The 19,303-nt window shown below is 44.4% G+C and overlaps 1 pseudogene; it reads left to right on the top strand.

The window, feature by feature from the left end:
* Positions 1–12,018: 12,018 nt before the first annotated feature.
* On the top strand, positions 12,019–12,475 carry LOC121456767 (annotated as a pseudogene).
* The last annotated feature ends 6,828 nt before the right edge of the window (positions 12,476–19,303 follow it).

Below are 19,303 nucleotides of genomic sequence, written 5' to 3'. Positions count from 1 at the left end.
TTTCCGCTTCCGCCATTAGGACCGTCCTCCCCGCTATCGAGGCCGCTGTCGCCTCCCTGTGGTTGACTGTAGAATTGCAGCGAGACCCCCTTCCGGTCTGATATACGTCTTGTGCGGATCCGGGTTGGGCGGGACTGAAAGCGGGGCCAAATCCTCGCTCCACCGAGACCAGAAAAAGCTCTTCTCTTCAGGCTTTACCTGAGCGCCTGAAGAACGCTTTCTATTGGATGTCGTCTGTTTTAATCATTCTCCTATCGCAGGTCCTCACGTCCCTTCACCGAGAACCTAAAATATGCAATTGAAGATGATATTGTTAGTTATGCAAATTCAATGTGGCTCTAAGACAGACAACCGGCTGCCCCAGCTAACATTGTGCTAGCTTCTTCTGGAAAGCAATGTGGAGACTTGGATATTTCACGTGCCAATTTAAGCCTCTGTATGGGAGGTTCGTTTTAAAATGGTGAGAAATGCTTCCTCATTTAAATAATTAGGGCTATCGTGCCACCAAGCCTGGCCACCGAGTTCAGTGGAAGGAGAGGACTAACTCCCGCAAGTGTCCTCTGACCTCAACAGTTTCTCTATGCCACACCGGGCGCGCGCGCGCACACAAACACACACACTCACGATTTTAAATTTAAAAAAAAGAGATATTCTGACTTATGTAGACAAAATATTTAAAAAAATATTAGACTCTGATAGATATCAGAGACTGTCATTTGTTTTAGAAAACAGGATTTTGGTAGTGAAAAGTTTGAAAGTTGGTGAAATAAGTCAATATTTACTCAGCTCTTCCTTACAGCATTGCCCAAGCAAATGAACATTTTTAAGAGAACCATCCTGCAACTAAACTGAGAAGCAATATTGGTGGTATAGTTACTACAACTAAAAAACTCTGGTTCCCTTCTCTTTAAGTCCTGGGAGATGATAAAGCCAAAGCAGGGGTCTCGTTAGACCTGCTATTGCGACACTCACATCCTTGCCTGATCCCCGATGCCATTTGTGAAAGACTCAGCAATTACCCAGTTCTACCCGGTTCTCTGCCTTCCTTTTCCTCCCATTTCATGTCTTGTCCCACGAGACTCAGAACAGACACAGAGGCTAATGTGGGGTTCATCGTTTCTCAACCCCTTTTCAGGGGTAAGATCTGAGAATGGAAGGAAATCACAGATGCAGTTTCTCTGTAGAAGCAGGACTGTCAGCCACCAAACTGACCTGGAGTAGCAAGCTCAGTCTGCACAGGGAGTCTCCCACACGAGAGAGATGCCTCGCTCTAATAGAAGGCCCACAAATGAGCACACAGTGCAGGGCTTTCACAAACTCTAAGTGCGAGGAAGTCAACAAGCTCTGGCAGACGGGAACCCTTTATTTCCAGGTGATTTTGACAGAGACCTTAACGAGCTAACTACAGTTCTTAAATCAACTATGCTCTCCTCTCTTCTTTTGAAATTTAGTTATTTTAATTATCTTGCCCCTAAGAATAGTTATAATAGAGATGGTAAAATCTCCTTTTCACTTCTGCAATCTCACAATAACATCTGTCTCGCTATGGTCTAGAGAGCTGTGTGCGCTGCTCTAAGACCTTTATGTGTCAATCCTCCTCATCACATCACATCAATATTTTATTTATTTGGCCAGCCCTAGTAGCACACATCTTTGACCCCAGTATTCGGAAGGCAGAGACAGGTGGCCTCTTACTTGTTTGTTTGGGGTTTGATTTTTTGTTTTGTTTTGTTTTGGTTTGGTTTTGGTCAGCCCTGGCTATTCTGGAACTCTCAGTAGATCAAGCTGGCCTCAAATTCAGAAATCCCTCTGCCTCTTCCTCCCCGGTGCTTGGATCAAAAGCATGTGCTATCACATACAACTCTATTTTTTTATCATTATTGCTTTTTTAATATCAACCTAAAAGGGCTGAAAGCACCTGCTAAGGGCTGGAACATCTAGTTCAGTGGTCCAGAGTTAGAATGCAGAAGGTCCTGAGTTCGATCCCCAGATGACCCCCTCCAAAAAAAAGAAAAAGAAAGAAAGAAAGAAAAAAGGAAAGGAAAGAAAGGGAAAAGAAAGGAAAAGAAATCCACTTTCTTCTCCAAAGCATTTAAAACAGTATGTGAATTTTGCATTCTATTTCGTGTGTCTCATTCTGACTTCAAACTTGCTATTGCAGCCAAAAATGACCTTAAATTTCCGATCCCCCTGCCTCTGTCTCTCAGGTGCTGGAGTGATGATGGGCTTGTGCCATTGAGCTTGGCTGTTTTTCTAATGTAGTTTATTTTCCATATATGAATTTTTACACACATCTGTATATGTGCACCACTTATCTGGCGCCCACGGAAGTCTGAAGAAGGTGGCAGATACCCTGGAACTAGAGTTACAGATTGTTGTGCGTTGCCTTGTGGCAAATCCTCTGCAAGAGCAGTAAGTTGGGGACTGGAGAGATGGCTCAGCGGTTAAGAGCATTGCCTGCTCTTCCAAAGGTCCTGAGTTCAGTTCCCAGCAACCATATGGTGGCTTACAACCATCTGTAATGAGGTCTGGTGCCCTCTTCTGGCCTGCAGGCATACAATCAGACAGAATACTGTATAAATAATAAATAAATAAATATAAAAAAGAATAAAGAATAATGATATATATATATATAAAGAGCAGTAAGTTCTCTGAACCACTGAGCCATTTCTCAAGCCCCCTGTGCTGGGCTTTTTCAGGACTTGCTTTGCTTGCTTTAATCTTGTGTGTGTATATTGTGTGCTTATGTGGATGAGTGTGTGGAGCCCCAGGACAGCTGCAGATGTTGGTGCCTGCCTTCCACCTTCTTTGACACAGGAACCCTTTTTGCTGATGGCTGTAACAGGATAGCTGGCCCTTGAGTTTCCCGGGATCCTCCTGCCTCCACTGCTGTAGAACTGGGATAGCAGGCGGGTGTTTTACATGACTTGTAGGGATTCTGGTTCCTGGCCTCATGCTTGTGTGGCCAGCACTTTACCCACAGAACCAGCTCCCAAGTCCAGTGATCATTTTAATTTGAATTTTCATGCTCTACATACCCCACCACCACCCGATTGCCAGGAAAGAGTGATGCCAGAAAGATGTGTTCTGATCAACTATGGCTTTCAAGGAACAGTTCGTTCCCATTTTGGTGCTGATGAGCCAGTCTAGAAACAGCAAACAGCCCTCAGTTAAGGTCCTGAGACAATCTCACAAGGAGCCCACCAGAGGAGCCCTAACCAGAAGCTAAAACGTCTGTTCTTGCCTTTAGTGCACTTGAATGCAAACTTTAAAGTAAACTTGAACTTCTTGGAATGGTCACATTGTTCATCTGAAGACAGAGGTCATAGAGAGCTTGGTGACTCAAAAGAGCAGAAAATACCTACTTTCAGACACAACGAGAGGCAAAGCACCTGGGCTTCCCACCCCCACCCCACCCCGTCTCCCTCTCCCACACCGCGAGCCCTGAGACTTCAAAGTCCGGCAGCAGTGATAGACACAGACGGTCTTTGATGCCTGAGAACCTCGGAGCCCGCGGTTAGAGCCGCGAGTGGAGCATCTGCACTTAGCAAACCTTCCGTGTGATCTAGCACTGTAGGCAGCAAAAGCGTCCAAGCTCTGGGTAACGTATGTTACTCGCATTAAAGTCTTTGGAACCGCTAACTTTTCATTTCTTTTTCTATTATTTATAGCCCCCTTTTTCTCTGAAAACTACGCTGGAGAGTAAATTACTTCTGGCACTCAGCCTTGTCAGCTTGCCAGGCTCACACTGGACCAAGTTTTTACAACCCAGCTAATAAGCCCTCAAAATGAGGAGGTCGGTCTAATGGAAATAATGACACGGTTTTTAACTGCAGGAGCACAGGGTGACAACGTGACATTCTAGTCGATTCTACTGCTTAACATTTTTCCCCCTAATGAAATTGTCGTGTTTTTAGGCTATTATAGTTCAAAACGCATGTAAATGGAAAGGGTTAAATGGGAAGAAAATTAGTTTTGTGTCTTTTTCTGAAGTTTAAGTTCCTGGTTTTTGTAAACTCGAAAATAATCAATAGGTAAACAGATAAATAAGTAAATGTAGGAGGGGCAAGTGAGACAAGGAAGACCGAGAATATGGCAGTTTGGGTAAACAGCCTGATTTTAAAACTCACTGACATCTTTCCAAACCATGTTCCAAAACGACTGGCTTCTAGACCCGGTAATTGTCTGTGCGCAAATGCATTCTACCAACGCCGTGACTGATTAGCTACAATTATTATTTTTTCCAATTTTCCCAACTGCAGTCAAAATTAAGTTCTAGCCTTCTCAATGAAAGTGAATATCCTATTTGACGTTTATCATTGAGAGGAACTTGAGAAGCAGCATCCATCTCTCTAAACTTAATGGTGACATCTGATCCCACTCACGGTTTATGATGCGAAGACGTTTGTGAAGCGTGTGTGCATGTGCGCGTGTGTGCGTGTAACCACTAGCCACGTGTCTATTGAGTGGCTAGAGCAACTGAGAAACTGAATTTTCAAAAAGTGATGGTTAATATTTCTTTAATTCGTTTCTGTTTTTAAAAACGGGGTTTCTCTGTGTAGCCCTAACTGTCCAGGAACTCCCTCTGTAGACCAGGCTGGCCTCAAGCTCAGAGATCTGCCTGCCTCTGCCTCCTGAGTGCTGGGATTAAAGGCGTGCATCACCAGTCCCAGCCCTATATTTTAAATTTGCATGTGTATATGCACCTCCAGTCTGCTCTCATCCCAGGGCACAGGGATGGAGGTCACAGGACAGTTTACAGGTGTGGGGTCTCACCTTCCACCAAGTGGCAAGCCACAGCCAAGCCCAGTCCGTGAGGCTCGAAAGCAGGCCCCTTTGCCCGCAGAGCTGTTTCACCAGGTGCAAGGGAAACTGCATTTTCAATATCACTTCGTTTGTTCTAATTTTAACTGCCACGTGTAGTTGGTAGCTGCTGGCTTGGACAATACTGATCTACCTTCCAAACACAGCACCAGTCCCAAATTCCAGACGTATGCTAGTCTACCCAGCTGCCAATTCAGCGTCTCCGCTTGGAGATCTGAGAAGCTTTTCAAATGTAATATGTCTGTACAATTGAGACTATAGCTCGGTGAGAGAGCACTTTCCCTAACACCATCATGTATAATATGGTTTAATGTATAACTATATGTACACAGAGAGAGACCCAAGCTCCTAATGCTCTGATTCCAAAACTTGCGCTGGTGTCAAGGTAGAGGCACTCACCGCGACTCCAGTGCTTAGGAGACTGAGGTAGAAGCATCATTTGAGCACATTAATTCAAGACCAGCTGGGGGAGCCATTGAGACGCTCACTGGGTAAAAGTGCTTGCTGCCAAACCTGACAGCTGGAGTTCAATCCCTGACTCCCATGTGGAGAAAGGAGAGAACCATTGCCGCATCCTTGTCCTCTGAGACTGTCCTTCCACTCGCGAACCGGGTGGTGGTTTTGCACACCTTTAATCCCAGCACTTGGGAGGCAGAGGTAGGCAAATCTCAGGGCTACACAAGAAACTTTGTCTCAAAAAGACAAAATTAAATAAATGGAGAAGAAATAGCTTTTTCTTGTGTAGCATAGCTCTGATAGACTGCTTGCTTAGCATGCATGGGGCCTTGGGTCCAATCCCCCAACTCTACAAGAAGAAAAAAAATGTAAAAAGAAAGTTATTTGGTGAAGATATATTATTTACAGTCAAAAAGAACCTATGAGAAATAGGACCTTGGCAAAGGAAAGGTGATTATACTTGGTTTTGGGGGCAGATTCTCACCTTGTAGCTTCTTTGGTGCCCACAGTGATCTCCTTCCTTAGCATCTCAAATGCTGGGATTGCAGGTGTGAGCCACCACACCCATCCATCTCACAAGGAAAGTTAAGGAAGCAAAACATTCAGTAGGAACTATGTAGTATAGGAACGTTATAGACTAAAGGAGAAAGGGAAGAGCACAGCACCTGGGAGAAGACTGGAGAGCCAGTGAGTCGCCCTGGAATGCGGATTCACAAGCGTCTACAGCTGAGGTCCCATTTTGACCTGTTTAGAATTGTAGTCTCAACGATTTTTATTATGTACAGTGTTCTGTCTGCATGTATGCCTGCAGGCCAGAGGGGGGCACCAGATATCTTTACAGGTGATTGTGAGCCACCATGTGGTTGCTGGGAATTGAACCACTGAGCCATGTCTCTTCAGCCCCTTAGCAACATAGTTTCTTGAAGCTCTGTGCCTTTGATGTCCTCTGTGTCAATTTACAAAAGTGCCAAACTACCAAATAAAGAAACACCCTAGTCTCTACAAACAAGCCCCTCCCACAAACAACATTGGAGTGCACAGCTGCTGCCACATATAAAGAATGAGGGCATTTATTTTCATACTTTCTGCCCAGTGATCCATTAGGGATGCGCTTCAAAGTCCAAAGCAGATGGAGCCCATGGAACTTTGAACATTTATTACAAAGCACAGGGTGAAATACTGTCTTTGGAACCATTGAGTTTGTCAAGAGAAAATACAAAGAGGATCATGAGCAAATTACAATTATATTTATGTATGATAATATCACAGTGAGGGGCTGGAGAGATGGCTCAGCAGTTAAGAGCACTGGCTGCTGCTCTTCCACAGGTCCTGAGTTCAACTCCCAGCAACCACATGGTGGCTCACAAGCTGATGCCCTCTTCTGATTTGTAGGCATACTTGCAGACAAAGCACCTGTACACAGAAAAACAAAGGTATTTTTTTTCCTGAATATTGGTGTTTTGCCTGTATATACACATGAAATACCACAAGTGTACAGTGCCCTTCGAGACCAGAAGAGGACAGCAGATCTTCTGAAACAGGAGTTACAATGCTTTGTCAGCCGTCATGTGGTGTTGGAAATCAAACCCAGATACTCTGAAAGAGCAACCAATGCTCTTAGCCACTGAGCCATCTCTCCAGCCCCTAAAGATATTTTTTAACATAGTTTTAAGCCCAGGGGTTGCCTTTTTAAATGTCTTCACACAGGCTGAGTGTGGTGGTAGTATTGCATGCTTTTAGTCCCAGCAGAGGCAGTTTGAGGCCAGAGAATTCTGGGATGGCCAAGGCTACACAGAGAATTCCTATCTCAACAAACAAACAAACAAAAATGTGCTCACAACTTTTTGAGGAACTGTGGGGTGTATAGTTAAGACCACTAGGCTTAAAAAAAAAGTCACCAAGCTTTCTTTATTTTGAATAGTTCGGCGATATCTGTCCACATTTTAAACACACATAACTTAACCCCACCAATTCCAATATTTCCAAACCTTTCCTGTGCAAGAACCGCCAATATAATGAATTTTATGGAGTACTATATTTTTTTGTTTTGTTTTGTTTTGTTTTTATTTTTTATTTGTCCAAAACAGGATAGCTTTAGAGTCTGTCCTGGAACTAGCTTTTTTTTTTATTTAAAAAAAAAAAGATTTATTTATTATATATACAGTGTTCTCCCTGCACGTATGCCTGCAGACCAGAAGAGGGCACCAGATCTCATTACAGATGGCTGTGAGCCACTGTGTGGTTGCTGGGAATTGAACTCAGGACCTCTGGAAAACAGCCAGTGCTCTTAACCTCTGAGCTATCTCTCTAGCCCAGAACTAGCCCTTGTAGATCAGTCTGGTTTCGAACTCAGAACTCACAGAGGTCTGCCTACCACTGCCTCCCTAGTGCCTGGATTAAAGGTGTACACCACTGCCTGGTTACAACAAAACAGAAGCGCTATTTGTAAAAGTTTAAAAAAGAAGCTGGGCAGTGATGCTGCATACCGTTAATCCCAGCATTCTGGAGGCAGAGGCAGGCAGATCTCTGTGACTTTGAGGCCAGCCTGGTCTATAGAGCAAGTTCCAGGACAGCCAGGGCTACACAAAGAAACCATGTCTAAACAAAAAAAGAGAGAGAAACATAAATAAGCTGTCAAAAAAAAATAACTAAATAGTACATGTATATAATAGTGTACTATTTGTGTGTATGTGTGTATAACAATTGAATTACAGTATTACAGCACAGAGGCACATGATGTCACACCCAGCTTTTTTATGTGTGTGCTGGAGATTAGAACTCAGATCCTTATGCTTGTACAACAAACACTTTATCCACTAAGCCCTCTCCCCAGACCACACTATAGAACTGCTAAAGGGAGTGAGGTTCAACACGGTGCTGCACATCTGTAATCCCAGCACTTAGAAGACTGGGGCAGCAGGCCAGCCTGGGCTCCATAGACGGACTCTATCAACACAACACAAAACAACAACCAAAAACAAAAATCCAGAAGGGCAACAACAATGAAAAGAATGGACATATACAATGGAATGATAAGAGGAGTTACACACATGGTTAAAATTTTAAAAGGCAAATTGAAGAATAAGATATTGTATATTCCACTTTAGGAGTGTGTGGGAGGTGTTTAGACAAAATAAACATACAAGGGTTAGCTCGATGGGTAAAGGCACTTGCTACACAGCCTGGCCACCTGAATTTGATCCCTGGAACCTATGTAAAAGTGGAAGAAAAGAACTAACTTCACAAACTTGTCCTCTGACCACCTCAGAAGAGCCACACACACACATCATGCACCCACGCATACAAAAATAAATTAAGTAAATTTAGTTGATAAGTAAATCTTAGAGGATTGTTCCCGGAACCATTCAAATTTGTTATCAGGGGGACAGTGTCGTCACTGTGAATCATTTAATGAAGGATATTGATTTTGTTATCCCTGTTTAAGGAAAACATTTAGTAGAGTCTAAAGAAAGCATTGGAATTAAGCTCTGGTTCAGATCGCATGTTCATTGTCGTTTTAGCTTTAGCTAGGATGTTAAGGTGAAAATATACTTTACCTGAATTTCTCTCTGATGAGTCATAGCAAATAACCTCAGCTTTTCTCCTGGACAGTCTAAGTTTTGTCAGAGACGCTTCTGCCTAATGGAACGGGAGATTCATTTTTCGTAGGAGAAACACTTTTTGTAAAGTGAAATACGCAATAATGAATAAAATGTCACGCTGGAAGACTCTGTCCCCTTTTGTCCCCCATCTCACCCTAAGCTTCTACAACCTGGGAACTGTCCAGGTACAAATTAACATTTTAAAAGACCTCAAACTCTTCACACAAGCAGCTCTATTATGGGTCGCTCTTTGACAACTTTGGTTTGCTCAATAAACCCACATTCAAATTGGATCGCCTCCACTCCAGCTCCTCGACACACAGGTATTGTGGACAAGAGGCCGCTTTTTGACTACAAACTGCCTTATTCATTTAGAATACCTTCATTCATAAGGTTCTTTGGACTTCTAGTCTGTGCCCATCACAGGCTGCACAAAGCAATTTGCCTACCTTGTCATTAGCTCTTAAGCAGCTGTGTTACTACCCTCATTTAACAGATAAGCAAACCAGGCTCCTAAATGAAGTTACTTGGCCAAGATCACACAGCTAGTAAGTGGGGAGCTTGCTGGGAAATTTAAGACTTGGAGTAAACAAAGGTGACTAGCGGTTCTTTTAAACAGTTTTTGGTTACATTCGTTTTGAAAGCCAAGGAGCACTCTAAGGCTGTAAAAATGATAGCATTCCCTGCCGCCTTGCCTCCCCTCTCGCTTATTTTAACTTCCCTGTGCAATCATATGGGCCGTCTCCGGCTGTTTCTGTTGATTTCCAAGTTTCTAGATGTTCCTCAAAAATCAACGTACACGCACCTTGATATTACCCAAACACCACCCTCCCATTAGCTCCTTCCGTTCTTTTCTACCCAAACCCGGAGATTTCCTGCCCAGGTTGACAGCTCTGCCCTGCCTCGTGCTTTGAGGTGGAGAGCCGGCTGAGGCTCGCTTTGATCCTAACACACCCCGCAGAGATTCGCGGCAGGGCTGAGGGGTGGACCTGGTCCAGCGGGGGTTGTGGAGAGTACGTGCAGCTCAGCCACCTGCCCTCCGGCCTGCGGCATTTCGGAACAGACCCTTTCGGGAATAAGGGCCTGGCGGGGAGACAGCTGGGGCAATTCTCTGGGCTGAGCTCTGGGTGAGAGATCCAGCCCTGAGGTGAGTCAGGCTGAGGCGAGGCTAGGGGTAGGTCCAAAGTGTGGAAGAGGATTCCAGGTCTGGCTTGAGGATGGGATGGGGAGAGGCCCATGGTCGGGGAGAGAGCTCGAGATCTGAGGGGATGGGGCTAGAAGGATCCAAGTATGAAGGGAGGAGGGTCAGGGAAGGTCCTGGGCAGGATATGCCAGTATGGTTTGGATAAGGCTGGGATTGCGAGAGGGATCCAGGTCTGAGGGGGGGAGGGGATGAGGCTGGAGTGGAAGAGAAGGATCCAGGTCTGGGGTGGGGGGTGGGGGGAATGAGGCTGGAGTGGAAGAGAAGGATCGAAGGATCCAGGTCTGTGGGGAGGAATGGGGGGGGGGGGTTTGAGGCTAGGGTGGGAGAGGGATCCAGGAATGGGGTGGGGTGGGGGATGAAGCTGAAGTGGGAGAGGAATGGGCTGAGGTGGGTGTGAGAGCAGAGGGCTTCAGGTGAAGTCTTGAGTTGCGAACAGCAGATGGGTCTTAGTTTTGCTGGCCGTTGCGGTTCAGAGAGCAGGGATGGAACCGCTGCTTCCCTCCCGCGGCGGCAGCGCCCCTATGGAAGTCTCCCACCCGCCCTGGACCCACGACCGCACTCCGACAACAGGGCCGGGCCTTGTCCTCTTGCCTGGACCCAGCTCAGAGCTCCCGCCCGGCTAATCGGCCGGAACTCGGCGCCAGCACCTCCTGCACAGCTGCAGAGCCCTCTGCCCCCAGGCGGATCAGCCTCTCCAGGCCACGCGTTCCTTGCGAAAACAGGGCCATCTGGGAGCCCTGGGCGACGCCAGAACTTCTGGCTTCCAAGACGCGGCTTCCTGGGCCTCCGGGTTGAGATAACACTGCCCGCAGATTCCTCCAAAGCAGTTGGGAGCAATACCGCCACCCCGTTCCAACTCCCTCGACCCCCGCCATCAATCTCTCCGCTCTCGTCCCTGATCTTCCTTATAAAGTGTCCAAGATCAATCCGAAGGGGGTTCAAGACTGCAGGAAAACTTCCCCTGTCTTCACCGAGAACAGAGGGGTCTGTTTCCCACTAACCGTGGTATCGCGTTATTGGTCCCTCGCCAATTCAGTCCTTCATTCATCTTCCCCGCATCCTCTCCAAACGTCAATTTGCTTGTGGGCTAAATAAAATTTTAATTTACATTTTTATGGATTCAGTACTACTATTAACAGAGTATGTAGCACAAAGCAGCTGTATTTCCTTTATCAGCCTTTCATTTTTTTCCCCGGGATCAGTTATTGTCACACTTTTTGGTTTATTAAACTTTCTATGTGCCCAGCATTAATTTCCGCTCCAATGCTTTGTCAGAACTGTAAATATTCACTCGGCCTGATCAAGTTATACACATTTTCGGCTGTTTCTTGGAAAAGCCTTCCTAATACAATCTTAACTGTTGAATACTAAGCCAGTTGCATAACTATTCTGGGATTTCTCTTCAGTGTTATGGTGGGATTTCATTCTTGTGTGAGTCCTTTGTGTTCTGGATTCTGTATTGATTTTTCTCTTACATTTTGATAGAGCGCATCCTCCAGTAACTTTCTGAAAAAGGGTAAGATAATAAATTTTTTTTAAAGATCTCAGTTGTCTCAAAATATCTTTATTTGATCACCTCACTTGATTAACATGATAATTTGTCTTCCAAAACCTAAGTTGGAAATTACATTACTTTAAAACTGGAAGCCGAGCGATGGTGGCGCACGCCTTTAATCCCAGCATTTGGGAGGCAGAGGCAGGCGGATCTTTGTGAGTTCGAGACCAGCCTGGTCTACAGAGCTAGTTCCAGGACAGGCTCCAAAAGCCACAGAGAAACCCTGTCTCGAAAAACCAAAAAAAAAAAAAAAAAAAAAAAAAAAGCCCGCCCTGCACCCCTCCTTCCTTGCCCCGCGCCCGCCTGGTGGTCCCTCTGCTCTTTCTTCCCATCTCTCATCTTACACACCGGCCGTCCAGCCAACTAACTTTCGGACCATGGCCAACCTCGAGGGTACCTTCATTGCCATCAAGCCAGATGGCGTGTAGCGTGGCCTGGTGGGCGAGATCATCAAGTGCTTCGAGCAGAAGGGGTTCCGCCTGGTGGCCATGAAGTTCCTTCAGGCTTCTGAGGAACACCTGAAACAGCACTACATTGACCTGAAAGACCGTCCTTTCTTCCCAGGGCTGGTGAAGTACATGAACTCGGGGCCTGTGGTGGCCATGGTCTGGGAGGGGCTCAATGTGGTGAAGACAGGCGGAATGATGCTGGGAGAGACCAATCCAGCTGACTCTAAGCCAGGCACCATTGGAGGGGATTTTTGCATTCAAGTTGGCAGGAACATCATTCATGGCAATGATTCAGTGCAAAGTGCAGAGAAAGATGAGTCTATGATTTAAGCCTGAAGAACTGGTTGACTATAAGTCTTGTGCTCATGACTGGGTATATGAGTAGAGATGGATAGTTCTCAGCATTACTGATGGATCCCTGGGCACAACTCTTCATTCCACAGAATGGATCATCTTTTCTAAAACAATAAAGACTTTGGAACTGGAAAAAAAAACTGATTGGATCCTACCTTCTGGTTTAACAGCTGAACAGTTTCATGAAATCCTTTTGTCAATCTACATGTAGAAATACATTTGCACCGAGCTGTTTTCGTTGTTAATTCTGGAAGGCTCTATCTTTGATGTGCATTTCTTCACTCACTGAGCCAGACAGTCAGGCTGGGTTCAGAAAGTTGTAAGTTTAGTTCTGGAAACTTTCTTGTGTTACTCTGTCTCCCTTTCCATGGTTCATTACTTTTTGTTCTAGCTTTATTTCTCTTGCTTTGATAAAACACCCTGACAAAAAGCAATTCAGGGGAGAGAAGATCTACTTTTGATCACAATGGCAGGTTACATACAGTCCGTTATTGTGGGGAAGTCAAGGTACCAGGAACTTGAAAATAGCTAGATACAAAAAAGAGAAGCTCTTCTGAGTAAATTAGGAGTATGGGGAGCATGGGAGAGGGTAAAAGGGTAGGGGAGAGGAAGAGAGGGGAGTGTAGAGAAAAATATATAGATCAATAAAAACAATAGAAAAAAGAAATAGCTAGTCACGTGGCATCCATAGTCAAGTAGAGAGAAAGGGTTGTATACTTGCTTGTGTTCAACACTCTCTCTAACCTCACACAGTCCACGAACCCCTGGCCAGGAACTGTACTGCTCCCGGTGGCCTGGATCCTCACACATAGTCAAGATCCTCTGAGCTGCCCACAGGCCAACCTGAGCTAGCCTATCCCTCTCTGAGACTCTCTACCCGAGTGATTCTCCATTGAGTCAATCTGACAATTAAAACTACCCATCACAGTCTCTTCACACACACACACACACACACACACACGCACACACAGCACTCCACTCGCCATCCTCTGCTCTTTCTTTTCAGATTCCTGTTACTTGTATACACCTGTCTGTAACTCCAGTCCAGGGCATCCGAGACCCTCACACAGACATACATGCAGGCAAAACACCAATGCACATAAAATAAAAATAAATAAATCATAAGAAAAAGAAAAAAGCCCAGCACTCAGGAGGCAAGAGGCGGGCAGATCTCTGGGAGTTCAAGGCCAGCCTGGTCTACAAGAGCTAGTTCCAGGACAGGCACCAAAGCTACAGAGAAGCCCTGTCTCGAAAAACCAAAAAAAAAAAAAAAAAAGTTTTCCTTTTGAAATGGATGCCAGACTGATCTTGAGCTCCTCACATAGTTGAGATGCTGGGATTACATAGCGACCACCACGCTCTCTTTATACAACGCTGTGCAATGAACACAGGACCCTACGCTTGCTAGGCAAGTAAGCTACATCCCCAGCTTTCTAAACGTTTTTGAAGCAAGAGCCAGTAACTGGGCTCTAAAGAAGGTCTTCATGGCTCAGTGCTTTCCCAGCTCTTTATTACGTATCATACTGCTCTCTCCAGAAAATGTTTCAATTATCGCAAAACACCGAGCACAGGATGTAACAAGTTCCTTATTTCTATTTTTTTATCATGGAATTTTATCATGGACTCATTCTTTCTGTGACTCTGTTCTTTCTTTTGCTTGTCAAACATTTAACTAAAAGGCAAAGTCTTCTAAGATACAAAACTTGCCCGTTAAGGAGGGGAAAGGGAACTCTGCTTTAGTTAATGGCATAACCAACATGATTAGAATCCTAAACAATAGAATTCATGGTAGAGTTTTATAGTCCTCATAGTGAACTGAACACATATTTATGGTGCGGACTGATCTATCAGGAGGAAATCTCCCTGCAAGCGGCACCACTAATAGGCAGGCCTTTAGTTCCTTTGCTAGCCCTATGGTTTCTTTCTTTCACCAACACTTGCTGCAAAGGGTGCCACGAAAACTTGTCTAACATTTGGTGATCATCTCTCTCCTCTCAGATTTTTCAAGGTCCTAGGAAAACAAGAGAGTCTTCCTCGCTAAAATGTCGTGGCATTTGGTAAATGCACGAGTAACTAAATTAACAGCACTCTCTGGGGCCTAATGATAGAGTAAGTACTGAGAAAAGGAGATTTCAAAAGAAAGCCATTCCTTAGAAAACAGGTTCAGCAGGAAACCGGGCTTGTCACACATTCCTGATGACCTCATCTTGGTCCCTGGAACCCATGTAAGGAAAAAGGAGAGAAAAGACTCCATAAAATTGTCCTCTGACCTCCACACGCATGCCGCAGCATGTGCGTGTCCCTGCTTCCTTCACAAGCACACGTACGCACCGAGTAATGATAAAATAAAAGTTGAAAAATGCTTGGTGGTGTAGCCCTTTACCCCCAACACTTGGAGGCAAGAGGCAAGCAGATCTCTGTAAATTCAGGACCACTTGGTCTACAGAGCTAGTTTCAGGCTAGCACACTGAGATCCTGTCTAATACAAGGAAACAAAAGGAGACACTGGAGGCCCATAGCACCAGCAGGATGAGCAAGTATCGTGGTTTTCAAAGTTTCAAAAATCTCTGTACGTACCAACATGACCAGAAGTAGCATGATAAACAATACAAGAAAGTCGGTTGGGGCACAGTCCTGAAGGTAAATCCTTTTAGAATGCTTCTCAGGCAAAGGAAAAGTAAGGATTGAGGCCAAACAACCGAATTCGGTTATCAGGAAGTATGTTAGGATCCAGCTGATAATAAATAAATAGGTAAATAAATAGGAGGAAAAAAGAAAGAATTCAGTTTTTTTAGATTTACTTATTTTTATTTTATGTGTATGAGTGTTTGCCTGTAGTATTCATATGCACCATGTATGTGCAGTAGTGCTGGCAGAGGCCAGAAAAAGGCACTGGATCCCTGGAACTGAACTTACAGATGGTTATGAGCCTCTATGTGGGTGCTGGGAACAAAAACCCAGGTTCTTTGAAAGAGCAACCCAAGGTTTTATGCGCTAAGCCATCTCTCCAGCCCTGAAAATTTTTTGTTCCCAGAGCTGGCTGCTCAAATTTTTTTGAGGAAAATGAAGTTCTAGTTGCTGAATTTGCAAAAAGGTAGTGTAAAAGGTAGTATTTCTAGAATCTGCTTTGATGTTTTTAAAGTAGCCAATGTGTTTCTTATGTCCCTGGACAATGGTAAGAATGAAAGCACAAGGGGCTGGAGAGATGGCTCAGAGGTTAAGGTCCTGAGTTCAATTCCCAGCAACCACATGGTGGCTCACAACCATCTGTAATGGGGTCTGGTGCCCCCTTCTGGCCTGCAGGCATAAACACAGAATATTGTATACATAATAAATAAATAAATATTTAAAAAAAAAAAAGAATGAAAGCACAAGACCATAAATTTCAAAGATGGAAACGCAGTAGTAATACATTATGACATCCAAAAAATGCCAGTGAATTAAAATCGGAGCTTTCAGTATAAGTTCATGCATACCTGAATATGGGTAGATACAGAAATAATTGCAAATTTATGTGCATATATGGAGATACACATACACATGCATACACATAGCACACCTAGAACTCATGTTTCACTTATTAACTCTATTCTCCAACAGAAGGAACAAAGACTTCTTAGGAAAATGGCTTCTCCACTGGGTAGTGGTGGCGCACACCTTTAATCGGGAGGCAGAGGAGGTAGATCTCTGTGAGCTCGAGGACAGCCTGGTCTATAAGAGCTAGTTCCAGGACAGGCTCCAAAAAGCTACAGAGAAACCCTGTCTTGAAAAAACAAAAAACAAAACAAAAAGAAAAAAAAAAGAAAGAAATAAAGAAAAATGGCTTCTCATGCTTGGTGATGGTGGCACACGCCTTTAATTCCAGCAAGCAGGAGGCAGAGGCAGGTGGATCTCTGTGAGTTGGAGGAAAGACTGGTCTACACTGGTCTACAGAGCAAGTTCCAGGACAGCCAAAGCTACATGGAGAAACCCTATCATAAAAAGAAGAAGAAGAAGAAGAAGAAGAAGAAGAAGAAGAAGAAGAAGAAGAGGAAGAGGAAGAGGAAGAAGGAAAAGAGAAAAGGCTTCTTTAGGTCTATAGTAGAGAATACACAAGATGAGGCTGGCAGATCTTGTAGTACTAATGTAAGACTAATGTAAGGCTGTGAAGAAAAATGAGGAAGAGGAGGAGGAGGAAGAGGAGCAACAACAGGGCTAGTAGGGTAGGGCAGTGGCTCAGTAAAGCACTTCCTGTGCAAGCAGGAGACCTGCTCTTGATCTCCAGCACCCACTTACAAACCAGACACAGAGGCAGGCACACACACACACACACACACACACACAATGCCAGCTCTGGGGAGGTGAAGCTAGGAGGATACCTGGGACTTGTTAACCAGTCAGTCTAGCCAAATCAGTGAACTCTATGTCATAAGCGTATATTTTTCAACTAATGAGTAAGCATTTTATCGAAGAATTGCAAAGGGCCAACAAGATGGCTCTAGCTGTCAAGCCTGATGACCTGAGTTCCACCCTCAGGACCCACAGGGTAGAGGGAGAGAATTGATTCCCAAAATTTACCCCCAACCCTCCACACATGCAAATGTGGTGCACACGCCTACCCCCAACCCTCCACACTAAATAAATGCACAACCAAAAATCCGGTCTAGTGAAATGGCTCAGTGGGTAAAGACACTTCCTGCCAGGCCTGATGACCTGAGTTCAATCTCTAGGACCCACATGGCAGAAGGAAGGAGAAAACCAACTCCTGAGTATTGTCCTTTGACCTTCACATGAATGCTGTGTCAGGTACACACACACACACACACACACATACACACACACACCACAATTTACTAAAAGAATAAAGTGGAGAACTATTGAGGAAGATACCTGAGGTTACCTGGCCTCCATATACCGCCACACATGCCACACACACACACAAATGGATAAGGGGCTGGAGAGATGGCTCTGCAGTTAAGAGCTCTGGCTGCTCTTCCAGAGGACTTAGGTTTGATTTTTATCACCCACACAGCAGCTCACAACTGTCTTTAACTCCAGTTCCAAGGAATCTAAAAACCATTTCTGGACTCTGTGGGCACCAGGCAAAATACTCATACGCCATAAAATAATAAATTTAAAAAAATTAATCTGGCAGTGGTGGCACATGCCTTTAATCCCAGTGCTCAGAAGGCAGAGGCAGAAGGAGCTCTGTGAGTTTGAGACCAGCCTAGTCTACAGAATGAGTTCCAAGACAGCTAAGGCTACACAGAGAAAGCCTGTCTCAAAAAATAAACAAACAAAAAATTAAAGCAATACAATTTGCAGTTTTTTTTTTTTAAAAAAGATGGCTATAAGCCGGGCGGTGGTGGCGCACGCCTTTAATCCCAGCACTTGGGAGGCAGAGGCAGGCGGATCTCTGGGAGTTCGAGACCAGCCTGGTCTACAGAGCTAGTTCCAGGACAGGCTCCAAAGCCACAGAGAAACCCTGTCTCGAAAAACAAAAACAAAAAACAAAAAAAAAAGATGGCTATAGATAACAATAATACACTGTCCTTGATTTGAACACTACACAATGCACAGAAATATGGAAACATAAGACACCTCGGAGCCCTGGAAAAGCTGGCTATCCATGGTGGTGTATGCCCTTGGAGATATAATTAGTTGGGAGGTGGAGGCAGGAAAATCATCAGAAGTTCCCAGTCATCTTTAGCTCCATAGCAAGTTCAAAATCAGCCTAGCCATGTGAGAACCTGTCTCAAAAACAAAACAAACAAGCAACCATGAGGCTGGAGGAACGTCTCCATGGTTAAAACCACAAGCTGTTTTATCAGAGAACCTGAGCTCCATTCTCAGCATCCAAATCAGGCAGCTTACAGCACCTGTACCTCCACCCTAGAGGAGACGCAGCACAGCTGATCTCTGCAGAAACCAGGATTAATGTGCTTATAACCCTCAGACACATACACACATTTACACATGCATACATTTTAAAACAAATAAAACTTTGAGATATAGAGAAGTTATATTCCTTAAAATCATATTGAATTGAGGAGAAATTAAAATCTTGATACATAGTACAATTAATTCAAAGATTATTTTTTTTTGCAAAGTAGTATTTGAGAAAAAGCAATTTTAAAAACAGAAATAGAAAGCTCTTCTGGTAGTATATGCCTGCCATCCCAGCTCTCAAGAACTATGTGAGGCAAGGAGCTAACCCAGACTTGTAGACAGCTTGGGTGTTTTCATAGAACAAAAGAGCTCTTTTCAAGTCGGGCGGTGGTGGCGCAGGCCTTTAATCCCAGCACTTGGGAGGCAGAGGCAGGTGTATCTCTGGGAGTTCGAGACCAGCCTGGTCTACAAGAGCTAGTTTCAGGACAGGCTCCAAAGCTACAGAGAAACCCTGACTTGAAAAAACAAAAAACAAAATAAATAAATAAATAAAGAGCTCTTTTCAATCAGATAAAAATGTCCTGTGTCTCTGTTACTTTGAGTCTGAACTTCTAGAAGTACAGAAATTTATCCTGACATCAAAACACTACCCAGCAATCATTTATTCTCTTTACAGTGCCTCCCTGGATAAAAATGGCTACAGAATTCTGAATGCTTTATAATCTCAAGAACTTTGTTTCTGGGCACACAGCATATAAAATAATACAGTAGCAGCACGCAAACCCTAAGTTGTTCTTACAAAAGCAGATGCTAAATCTTCGGTGCTTTCTTTGGGATACCTCCTTACTCAGTTCAGCTGTGAAGGCAGCTGCTTGCTTGAGGCTGCCTCTGCCCATCCTCCTCTCCCTCCTCTTCTTATTCTTACTTTTCAGACAGGGTCTCTCTACATAGCCCTGGCTGTCCTGTATGTAGACCAGGACAGCCTTGAATT

Source organism: Microtus oregoni, unplaced genomic scaffold (assembly GCF_018167655.1).
Source record: "Microtus oregoni isolate MIOR12 unplaced genomic scaffold, Mior012 000015F_ref0000493, whole genome shotgun sequence".
In the NCBI taxonomy this organism is placed as follows: domain Eukaryota; kingdom Metazoa; phylum Chordata; class Mammalia; order Rodentia; family Cricetidae; genus Microtus; species Microtus oregoni.
Note: the sequence above shows the minus strand (reverse complement) of the source record. Positions and strands in the feature narration are given on the sequence as shown.